Here is a 19288-nt window from a genome sequence, read left to right on the forward strand (position 1 = left end):
CCCTGGAGTAGCCTAGTGGTCACTGCAGTGCACTCTAGAGAAGGGGACCCAGGCACATATATCACTCTAACTGTTAAACTTGTGGTGGAAATTATGAGCCCTCCAAAACCCACCAAAAACCTACTGTACCAACATATAGGTGACACCTGCAGATACAAGGGTTATTGTAGTGGTGTATAGTTGGGTACAGTAGGGTTTTGGAGGGCTCCCCATACTATTTAAGGGAGTAATGTGAGATCTATACCTGGGACCTTTTATGTGAAGTCCACAGCAGTGCCCTCTAGGGTGCCCCACTGTTCTGCTGGGATGTCTAGTCAGTCTACTAAGAATCCTTACCCCCCCCCCCACCCCACCCCACAATGGCTTGTTTTTGTGTTTTGTTTTTTTCTTGTTGTTGTTGTTTGTTTGTTTTTCAAAAATGGTCAAAAGGATAGATGCACTAAACACAAAAACATCTAGCAAATGGCTATTTTCAAAACAAAAGTTGGACATTTTTCTGGTTTGAAAATGGCCATGTTCACTGCAAAATGTCCAAAATCAGATTTAGATGTCAAATTGAAAATGCCCCTCACTATCACACAGATCAGCTAATTGATTCTCCAATCATCTCTATCCTATTATCTTGCAATGTACTCTGACAGGAGAAACTTTCCTGCATCATATGTATTGATATCCTGTATTCCCTATGGCTAGGACTGGGCATTTAGAGGGCAATTTAATAAGCGAGTGCCTCCTTTTAGGTGCTTTGATGCTACATAATGAGAACCTATTGTATAATGGTATTTGGGCACTCAGATTCCATTGTAGAATACTGGCATAACCCAGCATCAGCGTGCCTAAAATCCAGGGTCCAGATATGCAGACTGAGGGAGGTAGTGGGGCTGCCTCCTGCAGTCAGCGGTCAGCCCAGATAGTCAATGCCGAGCCGTTTCCGGTGACTGGCATTGAATATTCAGGTGACATTTGTCCAGTTTCAACTTAACCGACCAAGCTGATATTCAGAGCTGGCCGGTTAAGTTGAAGCTGGCCAAAGATAGGCTTGCTATTTTGCTGGCCTCATATGGTTGCCAAACGTATCCAGCAATACACTGAATATCAGCAGATAGCCAGTTATATCACACGATATAACCGGCTATCTCCTAAGCGCTAAATGACGATATTCAGCAGCAGATAGAAGGCTACCTCTCACTCAGTATCGCTGGATAGCTGAGTAAGTACCATTTAACTGGCCAGGAGCTGTTCCTGGCCAGTTAAGTGGTTTTAAATATCTGCCGGTAGGTGCCCATAATTACACCAGCCACAGATCTGCTGACTGTGCGTGCCTCAATGCGGCAAGATAACTTGCTCTATTCAGTAAGTTATTCCCCAGATTCTATAAACGGCACACATGTGCAAAATTGCTCGCTATTCTCAGATGTACATGTAAATAAATTGGCTTTCGAGCCAATTAGCGCCAATAATTGGCAACAATTTGGTTTTGCGCATGCATCTTGCTAAGTGCTATTCTATAAAGATCAGCACAGAAAGTTTTTAGCATGCAACTCAAAGGGGGCGTGGCCATGGGAGGAGAAAGAGTGGATCAGTAGCGTTCATTAAAGATGGGTGTAGTATTACTGTATCCCAGAGATCCATGCCTAACTTACAAGCCAGGATTTACACCAGGTTTCAGTTGGTATAAATCCTCGCACCCAAGATTTGGCGCAGAAATCAGCTCTAAGCACTATTCTGCAAATGGTGCATAACTCATAACGCTGTTCAAAGACTAGCATACAGTGTGGATTTTTTTTTTCCGCACCCAAATTTGAGTACCTTCTACTGAATCTAGTCCTATCTGTGTAAGTAGGAGGTGTATCTATGTCCTGCCCAGTGTTTCTCCGTCAAAGTTCAAGAGATTCACTTGAGGTTTGAGCTTGTTTTTTCTCAAGATCTATTTCTCAAGATCTTTATAAGGACTCCTGAGGCAGGCCTTTCTGGGCCAAAATGCGGTGCTGTGTTGAGTCATCTTATGCAACAGCTGAGTGTTGAGTCATTTTATGCAACAGAAGAGTGATTTGTGTTACAATTTTAACGGGCCTATTTTATATGTTATATGCATTTATTTATTTATTTGTTGCATTTGTATCCCACATTTTCCCACCTATTTGCAGGCTCAGATTTAAAATTTAAGACATTTTTAGTTCCTTTGTTTGAGGAGAGCCTTTTTTCCATTTCCCACTTTTTATTTTTCTTGTTCTTTCGTCCATTGATCCACCCATGTGAACACTCCCCTTGTATTTATGCACTATGCCACTTACATGTGCCCTTAAAGAATAGTGCTTGACTGCATTTGTGTCATTTATGCATGTAACTGTACACTTACCCCCCAAAATGCTGGTATTCTGTACATTTACAAGCATAAATGTGGGCACCCACTTATAGAATTGCCCCACTGCTGCAAATGAAAATGACCAATTCCTCTACTATTTGCTCTTGATAACCCAGCTCAGTGGGCTACTCTCAGCAAAAACACTTCAATATTTCACATACTGTCAACCTCAGTTCCTTTGAGTCTGTTTTTAGTTGTATTATTCGATTTAGAGCAGCAACCTCGGTCCTCAAAGGCCGCAACCCAATCAGGTTTTTAGGATTTCTCCAATGAGTATGCATCAGTTCTATTACATGCACTGCCTCCATTGTGTGCCAATAGATCTCATGCACATGCATTGAGGAAATCCTGAAAATCTGGCTGGATTATGGCCCTCAAGGACCAAGATTGCCTACCCCTGGTTTAGAGTATGGCACATGCTATTTGGCCAGTTGTACAAGTAACCATGAAGAGAGCTATTTCCTAAGCTATTTCTGGAGTTCACCTGGATAAACTGGCTTTCTGAAAATGGAGTATCCTAGTGGTTAGTGCAGTGGACTTTGATCCTGGGGAACTGAGTTCAATTCCTACTGCAGCTCCTTGTGACTCTGGGCAAGTCACCTAACCCTCCATTGCCCCTGATACAAAATAAGTACCTGAATATATGTAAACCACTTTGAATGTAGTTGCAAAAAACCTAAGAAAGGCGGTATATCAAGTCTCATTTCCTTTTCCCCTTTCCCTTTCTGTACAAGCTAAAAGTATGCATAATGTTCAATAAAATACATCATTTTAGCACATTTAGGGATCCTTTTTACCATGCAATGGTAACACCACCAAGGGCTTACCGTGCGCCAATCTGGAACTACCACTGGCCTACTGCAGGAGCCTGATGGTAGTTCCCACCCCTAGCTTGCCATTTCTGGCACTACAAAAATATAATCTATTTTTGTAGTGCTGGAACGTAACCAGCGGTAATCGCTGCCTGGTTACCACCAAGTTAGCATGGGAGTCCCTATCGCCATCTCAATGGGTGGTGGTAGGGGCTCCCCCAGAAATGGCCACGTGGTAAGTCAACCTCAAAAAAAAAAGTCAGCCTTTTACCCGCTGCAGTAAAAGGGGACCTCAGCGCGCATCAAAAACATGCACTGACACTAGCGCAGGCCCCCTTTTAGATTTAAAGGAGCTGTTTCTTGGAGCATGTTGTGGGCCTGTATCAGAAAATAATGTGCATAGATTTTATTTTCAAGTCTACACATAAAAATTCTACCAGCTTAGAAAGCAGGTGCAAGGTCTGCATATACTTTGCAAGGCAGTTTTCAAGGGGAAATTATGTACATACTTTTCCTTTCAAATTGCAGGTAAAATGTATCCATGGCCTTGGCCTAAAAGCAGACAGCATGGAAATTTGCTCCACAGTGTACATTCACATTGTACGTTCAACAGACCGAATTGTGCAATCCAGTGGTTATCCTGTATCACGAGACAAAAGTATTTATGGCATTGCTGCACAGCTGAAAATTCACTCTGTTCTAATATGAAATTTCCAGGGTGACGACAGCTTTTCCCAAAGTGAGCAAAAGCAGAAAATGAATTTTTTAAAAACCTTCTCTTTAGAAGAGAGAGTTCATGAAACAAAGAGATGTTAACAGTTAAGAAGCTGAAAGTTGAAATAGTTAATTTCAGTCCTCTGAAAAGCAAGAGGCAATAGCAAAATGTGAGCAGATTTATGAGTGAAAGCAGGAGTTGGCATCTGCAATTAACTGAACCGAGATGTGTGATGAATTTAGTTCTTTCCAATACTCATGATTTTTTATGAAGAGGAAACATATATGTTCAAATTCACATACTTGCCTTCTGTGCACTTGTTCTTAAGTGGAACTACATTTTCATCAATCTTACACATAATATCACAACCTGCAAAGGGCACCCCGACATAATAGACCATACAAAAAGAAACCCGACAAAAAAACCCCAACAAAACAGACTAAAACGAAAACAGACCATGACAAAAAAAAACCCTCCCAAAAAAACCCCACATCAAAACAACCCAAGACAAAATAGACTCTTAATCAAGCTGGATTATGTTTTCAAGCAGATTTATGATTCTCACTAGATACCAAGTGTGGATAGTGAAGTCAAGTCATAGGCAGGTGCCAGGTCTTTCAAGTGACAAGCCGTGGATTTTCTCAGTAATTTATGGCTCCTCCACTTCTTTGTACCCTTCAAATTTGTACCATTCAAAAATAAATCTATTTCATCAGGCTCTTTTGTCAGGAGTCTATTTTGTCAGGGACTTTTATGTCGGGAACTTTTTTTGTTTGGAACGTTTTGTCTGGTTTCTTTTGACCAGGTGCCCCTGCAAAGAGGTCAATTTTATCCAGAACCAGTATGTTATGTTATGTTATGTTATGTTATGTTATGTTATGTTATGTTATGTTACACCTGTATTTGTATTCCGCCTATACCCATACAATTCAAGGACAGATTACAAAAGTCAAAAACTAGACCAATATGTCCAGGAGCTACAGTTACATAAACCAGATAATTAGCATATAACAGCCATTAAATTAATAAACCTATCTAGCTTTAAATTATTCATTGGCCTGCCTTATTAAATAAGAAAGCCTTTAAATGCTTTCTAAAGTAAACATAATGAGTACAGGATCTCAGAAACGTCCTAATCCAAGCCATTTGGTCGTGGGAGGGACAAATGTACAACACTGCCATAGCTCTTAGGGGTGAAGGGGGCAACTACATGTGGGTACAGTGGGTTTCAGAGGCCTCTCATTTACCACCACGTGTTGCAGGTGGGGGGGGGATGGGCCTGGGTCTGCCTGCCTGAAGTGCACTGCAGTACCCACTAAAAGTGCTCCAGGAACAGGACTTGTTGCTGCTGTATAACCTTGGCACACCAGTTGACACCTGAAGACTAATCTCGCTGAAAACGTCCTTTATTTGAATAAGCACGTTTACTCACAGTTAACTGCAGATCAGAGGTTGTGCCCCACTGGCAACGAGTCTCGCAGTAGGTCCGAGCTGGCAGAATGGTATACAATGCCCTCTTTCAGCAACATTCAAGGTAAGAACTAAGTGCTATAACGTGGCTAACACATGAACAGGATCTAAAACTGGTGTACAAAAATGGTCACTACCTCATGGACTACTGGAAACAAAACAGGGCACACTCTGACCCAGTAAGCAGAGGGAAAAGCACCATGGGAGTATAGCCTATCAACTGCCAACATCGTGAGCATTTAACACAAGCTAGTGGAATCACGGAGCCCAATACCCTACACCCACCACAATGCATTGCTGATGTGACTCTGCAGTGCCCTTAACAGAAAAGGTGTCACACTCACCCGAGAGCCACATCAGAACCAGGGAAAGGCTGTCAGAGGATAGAACACATTCTGTCATGGAGGTGGGTATGGAATTTGAGGCTGGCATACAGGCTGGCAAAAACAGTTTGTAAAGTGGGGGGGGGGGGGGTTGGTGGGAGGGGGTTAGTGACCACTGGGGGAGTCAGGGCAGATGATTCACGATTCCGTCCAGTGGTCATCTGGTCAGTTGGGGCACTTTTTTGGGACTTGTTCGTGAAAAAAAAGGGTCCAAAAAAAGTGACTCCAAATCGCAGTAAAAACGCCTTTTTTCAATTATCAGCTAAAGACGCCCATCTCTCCTCGGCCGATAACCACGCCCCAGTTCTGCCACGCCTCCGACATGCCCCCGTCAACTTTATTCGTTCCTGCGACGGAGTGCAGTTGAAGACACCCAAAATCGGCTTTCGATTATACCGATTTGGGCGCCCACGAGAGAAAGATGTCCATCTCCCGATTTAGGTCGGAATATAGGCGTTTTTCTCTTTCGATTATAAGGTGGTTAGTCACCAGCTGACCTCTGGTAGACAATCAGGTCTCAGATCACAGGCTGCATTGAAGCATGGACCCTAATTGAATTTTTCACAATCTCTATTTTGAAAGAGAATTTCTCCATAGAGAATAATAGAAAAGTTACATTTTTAACAAAAATATCACAAAAATTACTATGAAATGTGTTCAAAATGTCAAAATGTTCAAAATTAGTTCTGTCAAACTACACATACAGTACTTTTTTCATACATTTAAACACAGATTTAAGGATGTTCACACATTTTTGTTATAAATTACTCTCAAAAACCCCATAAAACCAGATACATCCACTCTAGTAAAATTCTGCTTTGCCCCATGCACATCCCTAAGTGACGCTCATACAGTAATGCCAAATCCAAAGCTTAGAACTGGCTCAAACCAAGATCTTCTCATTTGACCATAAAATGAATTTTACAAAAAATTTCAATGTACTAGCCCAACTAAAGAGGTTCTCAGGAGCCCATAACCACAAAAGGAAATCACCAAAAATTAACCCTTTAAGCCCAATGGGACCAAAAATATACATTTTAAAAATCAACAAAAAAATTTCTTGGGCCACCAGATGCCTTACCTGGTCCGCAGAAGGGTCCTCACTCAACCTGCACCACTGGTCCAGATCCCAGAGGACTTTATGTGGCAAAGGTAAAACATCGCAATTTACCAAGGTAACCATGTTGCACAGCCAGGGTGTCTCAAAAATCTAGGCCCCAACTTCTCTTTGGTCCTAGCACCAGCACAGGAGCGGTACCGTGCATATGCAAAAATTTGCATATGTTTGAAGTCTCCCCATGCACAGGCCAAATCCGGCCATTCTCTCAATGCACCCGGCCAGGAAGTAGCACAACTTGGCCTGGGCAATGCTGCAACAGGCAGCAGGAAAGCACAACTCCCCCCCCCTCCCCCGTAGACTCACGACTGGCACTGGAGTGCCCAAAGGAGACAGCACTGGCCACCAATGACATCTGGAAGCCCAGAGACCCCCCTGGAACTCAAGTAAAAAAAAATGTATATTAACCCACCAGGTTACAATCTGGATTCACTTATCAGTTATATTTGCTTTTTGGGAGTCATTTACCTGTAGGATTGTTGTGTGTAAATCATTGGGTTTACCAAACCTGTTGCCTCAAGATTTGTGTTAGTTATTTGACATTTTATTGACAGTTGCAGTTAAATTTATTATTGCTCACTGGAAGGATACTTCCTCTCTTAAGGGTCTGTTTATGAAGCAGCGCTAACAGCTGTCCATGCACTAGTGCCGACACAGCCCATTCAAAGGCCATTCAAAGGGAACATGCCTCAATGTACGTGTGTTCCCCCAGCTCATGTGCTATTCTATAAACTAAACTGCATCTTTATTGTAGATACAGTTTATAAAATAGCACCACATGCGTTATTCCGACGCGCCTAAAGTTTAGATACCATATGCAGACTCCGGTCCATTATGCATTTGTTTTTGTCATTTAAAAATGCTGAATCCTGATATAAAATCCTGATATAAAAACAGTATGAATCAAAGACTGGAAGATGCAATTTGCTGGTATTCACTATACAGTTGGTAAAGGAACTGGCAAGAAATTTTATGACTGCAGTGCAGTCTTTTTTTTTTTTTAATTTTTAAAATAAAATGCTGGTTATAGAAATGTTAAAAACCCCACAACAGTCATGCAAGGGAGCCATCTAATTAGAGTGGTGTGTTCTAGATCCATCCAAGTCAATTGACTCAAGCGTGACTAACTGCATGTTGAAAAATTGCTTTGAATACATTTTTGATATGTTTAAGGTTTTTGCTTTAATGGCAGGAATTAGTCAGAAAATAGGTCAAGAAAATAATAGCTTTCTTGGGCATAATTCCATGTTGCTTGAGTTCTCAATAAGCACGGTTTATGAGCTCACTTTGTAAACTTGATTCTCAAGTTCATAATGAGCCACATTTTGTGCACAAGACTGTTCCATTATTAGGCTAATTGTTTTCAGCCTGGCATTCACTCTTTTTGATAGAATGTACCAGCCCAATATTGTAGGACAAAAAATATTCAATAAAATCCAAGTCTCAGCCTCTTTGACCCTGTAACCTGTAACAAACAGTGGCAGTACAATAATGGACATTATAACAAAAACCTTTGCTCCAAAGGATTCCTTTTACCCAAACCAGGGTAATATTTTTAACAAGCATGTCAGTAGGACATCAAGATTTGTAACTGGTTTGTTAGGCTTCTGAATAAAAGGTTAACTTTTGGAGTACTTCTTATCTCATCCTAAGCAAATTTTCAACCCCAGTCAATATTCAAAAGTCCAGTGAGTGGCAGCTTATCAGGATAAAAACAACTTCACCAAAATGGGCAAGAATTTTCAAACTGGAAAATATTATGTGGATAATGTTTGAAAATACCTGAATAGCCACTCACACATGTCCATGCATAATGGCCTGTAAACAATGGCAATCAAAATCAGTATGACTGCTGTATTATTTATTTATTTATTTGTTACATTTGTACCCCGCGCTTTCCCACTTGAGGCAGGTTCTGTGCGGCTTACATAGTAATAGGGGTTACAAGGTATTGCAGAGAGAGTACAAGCTGTGGTATAACAGAACAATGATGGAGATATGCAGATAGGTGGGATGGGCAAGTAGGAAGGGGTAGGAGAGGCGGGAGTGGGAAGGTTGAAATGAGCAAGGGATAAGGGGGTGGGAGTGGCCGGAGGAGGGAATAGTTTGAGGGATAGCATAGGGGGAGTTGATGTAAGATGTGGTCTAAGTCATAGTCGTTGTCGAGTGATTAGGTGTTGGGTAAAGGGTTCATAAGATTAGGTTAGATCATTTGGGTATGCTTGCTTGAATAGATGGGTTTTCAGCGATTTCCGGAAGGGTAGATCATTGTTGTATCAATTATCTACTGATAAATATCGACCACCAAATGTATTTAGAGCAGCCCATTCAGTATTGAATATCACAACCGTTGAACTGTGAATATATACGGAGAACAGTGTAATATGTCCAATTATAAATAACTGGTACCTGGGTATGTGTTGGCATGTACTTGGGTATTTATGCTACAACATATCTTGATATAAATGCCATATACCTGGGTGTCTGCCTCTGCATACCCAGGAGTATGTCGCCACATACCCAGGTGCATGCTGCCACATACCTAGGAACATATTGGCAACTGTAAATGTTTAAAAAATACACACACACACAGACTTCCGCCAAATAAATAGCGACCGGAAAAGGACTTATATCCTGATTTTTTTCTTCTCCACTGTTCCCCTGTCCTTTTTCACACTTGCTGTCAGGGCTGGCTCTGGTGTGATGGTGCCTTAGGAAGGAATTTTGATGGTGTCACCCTGCTGGTCCCTCTAGGAGTATTGATGGCAGCATCCTTCCCAAGACCTCGTGTGCCTTTCTTTTTTTGTGAAGGCTGTGCTGGCAGCATGGAAGGGTTGGGAGTTGCAATGGCAAAGAAGTAAAATCAGCAGGCTTCAATGGCAGACATGAGATTTTCATAGGGAGGATATCCTTTTCCTATCAGTATATGCTTTTACTCTCTATTTCCTCCTGTTCCTGCTTCAGACCCAGGTTCAGGAGTCTGGTGGTGCCACTTGTGATTTGGCTCCCGGGCAACATCCTTGCGTTCTCTGCTCTAAATCTGGTCCTCATTTCCACAATGATGTTATCCAAAGTCCTCAACTGAGATGGAGCAGGCAGTTTGAATATCCTGTTATGCAAGACCAGTTATGAATTGCTTGTGTACTATTTCTAATATTTAATGAAAAGCACCAGCCATCTTGTCCCCATCTCTATATCTGCACTTGGCCCCTCAGCTGAATGGTAAGCTGTATTGTAAAAAAGCATTAGCATCATATCTGGGTTATTTGAATGTTCTAATGCATGCTTATTAGATGTTTCAGTAGTATTTTGCTGACATCGCATTATATCTCTGTTATTTCAGTGATGTTAAATGTATATATTTTTGACTCTGTTTCATGTAGTCCTATTCTTAGGTTTTAATTTGATGTTCTCAAGTTTATCTCATTGATTATATTTATGTTTATATTAGGTTGTTTTTACTATTGTTATGCTGTTAACAAAATTGTAGTAGTAGTAATAATAATATTAATAATAATAATAATATCTCTGATAATTTTGTCATTTTAAAATCATATCATCTCCTTAGGATACAATGATTTCTTCATTATAAAGCAGGTATGATGCTTTTAATAAATGTGCTGTCCTATATCCTTGACCTAAACTTATGGGCTAAATATGACATGCCTGGCTGGCCTGGGTTGAATGGGAAGTGGAGCTACAGGGATGAGAGTTGAACAACAGAAACAATGGCCTTATTACTTCTATACAAGTGAAGCATGTTTCTTTGCCTGTAGAATGAAGTGTGATGAAAGGATAACAGCTTTATCCTGCTAATAGTTTGAACCTGATCCCTCCAGTAGACTGTCTGAACAAGCAAGTAGTCATCAAGCTAGTGAGTGGTAACATAAAGGAAAATTTTCAAAGTCATATATTCAAGGTAGATTGCCCTGTCTGAAATTTGTCATCCTCAGTGCAGAAAAAAAGCTATATACTGACTTCCACAGAAACAAAAAAGACAAAACAACCCCACAGGTAAAAGGCAAGCAGAAAAAGTGAGGATGTTTGCATGTAGAATCCTGATACGATTGGCAACACCAGTAAAGTTGATTTATATCCACATCCGTGTATGTCCTTTGGGTGTCTGGAAGGTCATTTGTCCATCCCCACTTTTTCTGCACTGACTTCCACGGGCCACATACTTTTAGCCAGATTACAAAGACTTGTCTCAGGAGTGTTTCTAGAGTGTGGGAATTAACAGTGCACATATATTGCATTTTTATCTGCAGAAAGAGCGGGTGCAATGTGCCTGTGCCCTTTGAAAATTAACTACAAGGTGTTCGGGTACACAGTTGAGCATATGCTTTACACCTAGACAGGCTTTTCAAGATTGCCTCACTCCATGTTAAATGCTGATAACTTTGATTTCTATAATATTCTCTTGGTTCTTTCTTCCATGGTCTTCAATATTCTTACCTTGGGAAAGGAAAGTGGTTCTTCCATGGTCTTCTATATTCTTACCTTGGGAAAGAAAGTGGTTTCTACATCAAGCTCTTGGAAACAGTGGGCCCAATATTCAAAGTGAATTATGGATTGCCAGCAGGCAGTGAACACATAACTCACCTATCTGTACATTTTCAGTTATTATAGGAATAAACTCTGCTCATGTAACATGCTAAATGGCCAAGGGCCCTGTTTACTAAGGCGTGTTAGCGTTTTTAATGCGCCTATAATTAGCACATGTGCTAACTGTGTAAGTGCCTAAAGGAATATTGCAGGCACGTATACGGTTACATGCATACATGGTTAATGCACATTAAAAACGCTAACGTGCCTATAACATGGCTTAGTAAACAAGGTCCCAAATTTGATCATAATAGGAAGGGGCTAGCTTTGGAGAGAAGCAAAGATGTAGCTGGCAATTATCCATTTAGCAGCAATATTCAGCTAAAGGGCCCTTTTACTAACCTGCAATAAAATGTGGCCTTAGCAAATGCTTACGTGGGTCATTCCCACGCACTAAGGCCATTTTTACCGCATGTGCTAATTTTAGATCAAAAACAAAAAATGTTCACTCAGAAGAAGAGAAAAGGAAGGAAAAGCCTCAAAGAGCTCCAAGTCAACAAAGACCTAAAGAGCTGGATTGATCAAATAGATCTACTCTTCATCATCGGTAAAAACCTTCCAAAATAAAGTGTACACACAAAATCAAAACCTGTGATGGGGGATTTCTGTACAAAGAAGCTGGCTCTTATATGAGGAATGAAAAACAGAGTTGATAAATGTGCACTAAGCTAATGGTTTTAGGGGCCCTTTAACCTAGCCACGTAAGCGTCTACGGGCGCCCAACACGCTCCAAAATGGAGTTACCACCCAGCTACTGCGTGGCTCTTGATGTAATTTCATTTTTGGCACGTGTCCGAAAATAATTTTCAGACATGTGTATTGGGTGTGCACCAAGTGGCATTTGACGTGCGTGGTCATTACTGCTCAGTTACCGCGTGAGACTTTACTACTAGGTCAGTGGCTGGCGGTAAGGTCTCAGATCCAAAATGGACATGCGGCAATTTTCATTTTGCCACACGTCCATTTTTTGCAAAAATTGTAAAAAGGCATTTTTTACAGGTGTGCTGAAAAATTATTCTACGCACGCCCAAAACACGCATCTACACTACTGCAGGCCATGTTTCAGTGCGCCTCTGTAAAAGGGCCCCTTAGCGAAGAGTATTATTATTTTTTGAAAGAAGTAGGACATTATTTAACACTCTTTGTGGGTATTTTTGATTTTGTGTGTACACTTTATTTGGAAGGTTTTTTTGCTGATGGTGAAGAGTAGATCTGATTGATCAATTTAGCTCTTTAGGTCTTTGTTTGGAGCTCTTTGAGGCCTTTCCTTCCTTTCTGATTTAAGTTTTATTTTCTCTTTTTCTGAGTGGAACATTTTTTGTTTTTGATCTAGATTTTGTATGTGTCCACACCTATTTTAAGTTTACAGGTGCTAATTTTCCCATTAGCATGTAGCCATTACTACGTGATCAGTTAAGTACACCTATTTTTGTAGGCGGTAAAGGCTCAAGCACTGACAGAACATGTCTACTCTTCTCCTGTGGCCTGCCCCCAGCGCTAAAAAATAAAATTTATTTTTTAGAGCATGGGAAGCACCACACATGTAAAAATTATCACAGGATGCCTGAGCTCCCCCCTCTCCCCAGTAAGCACTATTCTGCTACAGTAAGTTCATGCTAGTGTTTACTGCAGCTTAGTAAAAAGGCCCCTAAGTTATTAGTTTAATTTAGGGAATGGTGTTTAACTTTAAACAGGGGCCATTGCTTTTGTTTATTTATTTATTTAAAAGATTTCTAAGCCACATGCCACACCATCTACTATTCTGGGTGGAGTACAAAATACACCCATAATCACAATTCAAATACTATAAAAACAGAGTACAAACAAGACTCATATATATCCTATGCATAAATAAAAGTAGTAAATCAGTTTACTAGGCACATGTGTTGGTTAGCACACATTCCATGTGTAATAATCAATTTAGAAAACCTTAATTCATTTGTTAGTATACATTAAGGGGGGAGTTATCAACTTGAGCTACTGTTAAATCAGGTTATTTTAGCAAAGGATCCCATTTTATGCAATAAACCCTGTGATAAATAACCCAGCTAGTGGTAGAATAACCTGATTTAACAGTAACCTACATTGATAACACCCCCCCCCCCCCCCAATTAATTTGACATGCATTAAAAATTCACTCTTAAACCTATGTGAGAAACTAACTGAAAAAAATTACCTAAGAATTAGGAAAATTTTGATTTAAAAAAAGGAAAAGAAAAGAAAATTAACCAATTTTTTCTTGGCTATACACATCCCTACAGTTTACTGAATATGTTTCTACTTTCATGAGATGTCTGTAAACTTTCAGGCTTATTTTCGAAAGAGAAGGGCGCCCATCTTTAGACACAAATCGCAAGATGGGCATCCTTCTCCCAGGGTCACCCAAATTGGCATAATCAAAAACCGATTTTGGGCGTCCTCAACTGCTTTCCGTTGCGGGGATGACCAAAGTTCACGGGGGCGTGTCGGAAGCATAGCGAAGGCGGGTCTAGTACGTGCTCAACACATGGGCGTCCTCGGCCGATAATGGAAAAAAGAAGGGCGTCCCTGACAAGCACTTGGCCGACTTTACTTGGTCCATTTTTTCTTGCGACCAAGCCTAAAAAAGTGCCCAAACTGACCAGATGGCCACCGGAGGGAATCAGGGATGACCTCCCCTTACTTCCCCAGTCACTAACCCCCTCCCACCCTCAAAAAAAACCCTTTTAAAATATTTTTTGCCAGCCTCAAATATCATACCTAGCTCCCTGACAGCAGTATGTAGGTCACTGGAGCAGTTTTAGTGGGTGCAGTGCACTTCAGGCAGGCAGACCCAGGCCCATCCCCCCCTACCTGTTACACTTGTAGTGGTAAATGTGAGCCCTTCAAAACCCACCACAAACCCACTGTACCCACATGTAGGTGCTCCCCTTCACCCCTTAGGACTATGGGGTGTGATGTACCGTTGTGGGTAGTGGGGTTTTGGGGGAGGGTTGGGGGGCTCAGCACCCAAGGTAAGGGAGCTATGCGCCTGGGAGCAATTTCTGAAGTTCACTGCAGTGCCCCCTAGAGTGCCCGGTTGGTGTCCTGGCATGTCAGGGGGACCAGTGCACTACGAAAGCTGGCTCCTCCCATGACCAAATGGCTTGGATTTGGTCGTTTCTGAGATGGGCATTCTCAGTTTCCATTATCACTGAAAACCGGGGATGACCATCTCTAAGGACGACCATCTCTAAGGTCGACCTAAATGCTGATATTTGGGCGTCCCCGACCATATTATCGAAATGAAAGATGGACGCCCATCTTGTTTCGATAATACAGGTTTCCCCGCCCCTTCGTGAGGACGTCCTGCGAGGACACCCTCAGGAAAACTTGGGCGCCCCATTCGATTATGCCCCTCTGTATGATCTGAGGACTGTGACCTGCAGAAATCTTGATCAATAGCCTACAAAATATAGAGAGGGATTGTGCTATGGCCACCAAGAGTATATGTCTTGTCTTTAACGTCGGTGAGCCCTTAGGTCCCGCAAGGTCCCGAAGGACCTCAGAGGACAGCCGTGCAACCCCGAATCTTCACCCGCGGCGGCCGCCGTTCACCAGGGGTTGAGCCCCCAGCTGCAGGCGGCCAGCAGGACTGCTGGAACCGTGGGGTTGACGGACTGACCTGGCTAGAGTCGGGAGTAACGGGCAATCAGCAACCAGCAGTCAGGCGCAGGGCAACTCCCTGGGCAGGTGGCTAGCAATCGGTAGTTAAATATAAGCACAGTCTCTGGATAGGCGGCTAGCAATCCGTAGTTAAGTATAAGCACAGTCTCTAGATAGGCGGCTAGCATAGGCGGCTAGCAATCCGTAGTTAAGTATAAGCACAGTCTCTGGATAGGCAGCTAGCATAGGCGGCTAGCAATCCATAGTTAAGTATCAGCACAGTCTCTGGATAGGCAGCTAGCATAGGCGGCTAGCAATCCGTAGTTAGGTATCAGCACAGTCTCTGGGAAGGTCCACGAAGACGCAACACGGAACCACTGCGCAGGCTTCGGGAACGGAACCTGAAGCGAGGATGTCAGCTAGCCTCCGTGTTTAAATATCGTGCCACCCCGCCCCTGTGGGAGAACCCCACCAATCCGGCCCTGGGAGTCGGCAGAGCCCCTTGGATTGGCTCTGCCCGATCTCCCAGGCGGAGTCACCCCTAGGTCCTCCAATCCGGTGCTAGGTAGGCGGAGCTCCAGAGGCCCCTGGCTCTGGAGCGAAGAAGATGTCGGCCCTCGCGAACCAGCGCCGCCATCTTGGGCGGCGCGAACCCCGTCCCGACCTCCTCCACCCGAGAGACCGGCGGCCGCCACCGCCGGCCGTCGGTCCCAGCCCGACCCGCCAGCCCCGCGGCAGCGCCGGCCCCCACGCAGGAACCCCCCGGCTGTCCCCCCGCGCCGCGAAGGCCGCCGACTCCCGCTCTCCGCAGCGGGAGAGCAGGTAGGCGCGCGGAACGCGACAGTATAATGATGCAGCTCCATGTGCAGCTGCATCATTATACAAGAAGATGATAGACACAATCTCCACCACAAGCCTTCTGAGACTACAGAGGATGACCCCTTTCTCCTAGTCATGAATTCTGAGACAAGTGACAGCTATCCAACTGCCTAAGGGAAGTCTGGAGTGTTAAATCTGTCTCTGATCATAGTAGTTTTTACCACCCAGTGATTCCTAAATTGAGGGAAAGGGATTCATTGGAGCAGGTAACTGTGTATCTGCTTCAACTATTATTTTTAATTCATTCCAGACAGAATTTGAGCTTGTCTTAGCTGGTCCAGGTTTAAATGATAGTGAGTAAACACAACTACTTATTCACTTGATGACCCAGAAACAACTTTGAGCTGTTTTTCTGCTTTTCTTAATAAGCCAGTTCAAGTCCAAATGTCCATTTTATGTAGTAACATAGTAGTGGATGACGGCAGATAAAGAGTGATATGGTCCATCCAGTCTATCCAATAGGGTTGCCAGGGCAGTTCCTGCCATACAGTGCAGGTTACTTTTCCCATGGTTTCTTAGGATAAGCAAAATAGTCATTTCATAATTCTTTTGAGTTGAGGTGCTCCATTCTTTGTTTTCATCCTCTCACTCTTTAGGGATTAACTATATTTATCCCACTCTTTTCTGAATTCTAGAACTGTTCTTGCCGCTACCACCTCCTTCTAGAGGGCATTCCAGGCATCCACTACGCTTTCTGTGAAGAATTATTTCATGAGGTTGCTTTTAATTCTACTTCCTCATATTATTTCCTCTAGTTCTAGAGCTTTCCTTCATTTGGACTGACCTTTCAGCTATTTAAAAATCTATATCATGTCTCCTTTGTCCCTTCTCTCCTCTAGAGTATACATACTTATATACATATTTAGCATCTCCAATCCTTTCTCATATGTCTTCTAACAGACACCTCTTACCATTATGATTACTTTCCTCTGTATCACCTCAGTCCTCTTTATATCCTTGGCAAAATACAGCTTCCAAAACTGAACTCAAGTGAGGTCTTACCAGTGTCTTCTACAAGGGCATTATCACCTCTTCTTTCCTGTTGGTTATGTTTCTCTCTATGCAGTGTAGTATCCTTCTGGCTTTGGCCACTGCCTTGTCACATTGTTTCGCCACCTTGAGATCCTTAGACACTAACCGCCTAATGTTCAGCACTATTTAAAAAGCCAGGAATGGCTCCTGGCCAGATAAATAGCACTTAACTGGCTATCCATGAATATTCAGCAGGGGATAGCCAGCTATCTCCCACTGAATATTCACGGTCAGCACATAGGGCCAGATTCTATATATGGCACCTGAAAAATCCATATGGAACACATTTCTGCCTAAGCATATTCTATAAGCGGTGCCTAGATTTAGGCGCAGTAACTATACATCTCCATTTACACCAATGAAAATGTGGCATAAATCCCAGCATATAGATTTAGGTGCAGGAGACCATTGGAACACCCCTAAAACACCTATTTCCCTACCCACAACCATGCCCTTTTGCCTGCACACATTGAATTTAGGCACAGTGAGTTGCAGAATACGCTTGTGTGCATACATTCTAATTATTGCCAATTAGTGCTCATTATTGCTTGTTTAGTGCTGTTAACAATGCTGATTAGCTTGTCAATTAAGTTATGTGTGCTAGAACGCTAGGCACGCTATATAGAATCTGTAGGATAGTGGCTAACCAGATATATATCAGCTAGTTGCAAATTTTCAAACGCTGGCAGGTCAAGCTTTGTGGCCAAATCAGGCCGAGTAAATAGTAGGTCTATCTTTGGCAGCTATGAACTTAGCCAGCCAGTGCTGAATATTGACTTAGCCATTTAAGTTTGTAATGGCCATAAATAAACCAGATGTTTTCCTGGTCTGTGTACATCAGCCTCTCCACTCCTATCGCATATTGTTCCCTTGGGTTTTTGGACTTCAGATGGGCATCACTCTGCAGTTCATCACATTAAAGGTTAACTGCCAAGTGTTTGACCTGTCTTAAAGTTTTGTTTTATTTTTAATTGCATGTCATTTTGCCTACTCCCTCTAGCATGTCCTCTCTGTTGCAGATCTTTGTGTCATCCACAAAAAGGCAAATTTTTCCATCTAACTCTTCTGCAATATTGCTCAAAAAAATAATGAACAAAATTGTCCCCAGGAGCAAGTCTCAAGTCATCCCACTATTCACCTTTCTTTCTTTCAAATGATTGTTATTTACCACTATTCTCTGTTATCTGTCAATCGATGTTTATTCCAGTTCATAACTCTGGGACCCAGCTATATTTCTTCATCATATTTGTTTTTGTCATCAATATTTTATCATAGCACTAGTTGAGAAAGAGGGGCTAGAAAGTTAGGCTCAAAAGAACTGGATTCATATTCTTTTAAAATTATACACTAAAATATTCTTTAGAATTGGGGGAAAATCTATAGGCTGTACCATTTTTCACAAAGAATTTACACATATTTGTTCACTTTGAAAATTATCCTTCCGACAATTACATCTGCTGTTTGGTGTAGGCAGCTTTCTAGTGTAAATCTACAACAATATGTTTTTTTTTAAATCTAATAGGCCGATATTCAAAGCTTCTTAAGCGGGCAGGAGCCACTCCTGCCCACTTAAATCACTTCCCACTACCTAAGTAGGGAGATGCCTTGGCATTTAACTGGAAAGTGCCACTGAATATCCCCACAGACCACCCAAACAAAAAAATGGACAGGTCAAGGGCTCAAAACGTAACCTAAATCAGGCCGCTTAACTATGCGGGTGCTGGCACTGAATATTGCCAGCACCCGCAAAACCTTTTAAAAACATAAAATCCCCAGAGTCCCCTCTCAACAATGCCCCCTCCTTCCCTCCCCAAGCATGAATGAGAAGGCCCCCTGGAACCGCCAACATTCCAGATAGGCCCCTCCCCCTGGGCCTATCTGTACCCTGGTGGGGCAGCAGTGGTCATGAGGGGCAAGAGCGCAGCCCCCTCACTCCTGCCCCTTGCGGTACCATTCTAAAATGGCTACCTTGATCTCTCGTGACAGCTTGCAGTACTCCACCATGAGAGGTCATGGCAACCATTTTAGAATGGTGCAACAAGAGGAAGGAGCAAGGGGGCTGCACTCCTATCCCCAACGACCACCAGGGTAGAGGTAGGCCCAGGGAGCCTACCTGGATATTGGGGAGTTCCAGGAGGGGCTTTCTCATGTGGGCTTAGGGAGGGGGAAGGGAAGGAGAGGGCATTGTCAGTGGGTGGGAGGGGGCTTGAGAGAATTTTTTAAAAAAGAATTATATATTTTTGAGATAATGTGGGATTTTTAAGGCCACAGCCAAGAACGCAAATT

This window comes from Microcaecilia unicolor, chromosome 5 (genome assembly GCF_901765095.1).
Source record: "Microcaecilia unicolor chromosome 5, aMicUni1.1, whole genome shotgun sequence".
NCBI classification, from domain to species: Eukaryota; Metazoa; Chordata; class Amphibia; order Gymnophiona; family Siphonopidae; genus Microcaecilia; species Microcaecilia unicolor.